General features: G+C 39.6%; 1 long non-coding RNA gene across 1 annotated transcript; it reads left to right on the top strand.

Annotated features, from left to right (window-relative positions):
• The first annotated feature begins 250 nt into the window (after nucleotides 1–250).
• On the top strand, nucleotides 251–1436 carry LOC309703902. Its single transcript, XR_014276074.1, has 2 exons — nucleotides 251–523; nucleotides 826–1436. It is a non-coding gene; the product is annotated as an uncharacterized lncRNA (long non-coding RNA).

The following is a 1436-nucleotide window of genomic DNA, read 5'->3' on the forward strand; positions in this document are numbered from 1 at the left end:
TCGAAATGCACAGGTCCCAGTATGTTTTGACCAATGGGAGAGCAGCCTGCCGCTGTATGTCCCACCTACGTGCTCTGTGTTCGCTGCTATGTGTGGAGGTAGTCGCGTGCTGGCAGGAGAAAAGAGAGACTGAAGCTTTTGAGCTGGAAAAAAGTATTAGATATAAGTTGCAACCAACTGTGTTGCACATAAGTTCACTGGTTATCAGCTAACGTTCATGTTAGAAGTAGCCGCAGTGAGTAAACAGGCAAATGCTGCATTTTTCTGGTGACTTTAAAAAGTACCGCGTGGAGCTAAACTGTTAGCCTTTGTTAGCTCTGGTTGCTATCAACTGCCTGGAAGTTCATCTCAATCTGCTTCCAGAAGTAAGGTAACACTTGAAGCGCAACTTATGTTTATTTTTCCTTCATGTCGTATTACGGTTATTAAAGAGAAAACATGTCCTGTTACGTTATTTAGAGCCCTGCATTTTCCGACCGAGAGACACTATGCCATTGTCTTCGGCCGTGATGCGCTGAGATCGGTGAGCACATGTTGTATGTCTCAGTTAGTTCATGTCTGTTTCACATTTTATCGTTGAGAAACTGAATTAATCTCAATTGTTTGATTAATAATTGCCGCATATGCGACATATATGCATATGCACTGACTTTACTTGGTTTAATGCATAGTTTGTGTAAGAGAGATGTTTTATTTTTGCAAAATTGAGTATTTTTATTGCAAATTTATGTTGAATGTGATTTAAACAAAATCCTAAGTTGTGAATTATAGCTAGAACAGCATAATTAATATTTGAATTGCTCTTCTGACCCTGTCTGTTGACAGGTCAGGTTTTTTTTGTATGCTGAATTGTTCCTGAGGTGGATTCCTCCAGTGAAATAGGATTCCTCCAGTGAAATAGATGGCGAGCCTTCCCACCTGGACTTAGAGAGACTGAGATTCGCTTCTTTTCCACTTGATGATCTGCTGCACCTTGCGGTGTGGTAGGACTGTATCACTCACACTTTCACGCACAGCTGGTTATACATAAGACCACTGACTGACATTCTTTCATCCCTATTCTCTTTCACACCCTGGGAATTTTTTGGACTTTACCCCTTGGACATTGTTTATTTGGGACTTTAAATAATGAGCTGTTGTGTAGAGCATTCTCCACATGTGAAAAGAGTGTGAGATTTTCATTTGAATGTACATTGGATTTGTGTAATCTGTTCTATAAGAGTTAAGGAGTCAGGTTACTAGGGTGCACCCGAGCATTGAAACCCGAACATTGAAAACCAAAAATAACACTTGGCCAAGTCATTGCTTTAGTAGTTTGTGTTTTACTTTTCTTTTAATTTTTGTAAGTTTCCTTTCTACCATTGTAAAGTGTCTTTAACCTGTGCTTGTCAACCTTATGGTTTATGTCACTAAAGTTGGCTGGTTCTTTTGAGTTA

This window comes from Aulonocara stuartgranti (genome assembly GCF_965226115.1).
Source record: "Aulonocara stuartgranti genome assembly, chromosome: 3".
Classification (NCBI taxonomy): domain Eukaryota; kingdom Metazoa; phylum Chordata; class Actinopteri; order Cichliformes; family Cichlidae; genus Aulonocara; species Aulonocara stuartgranti.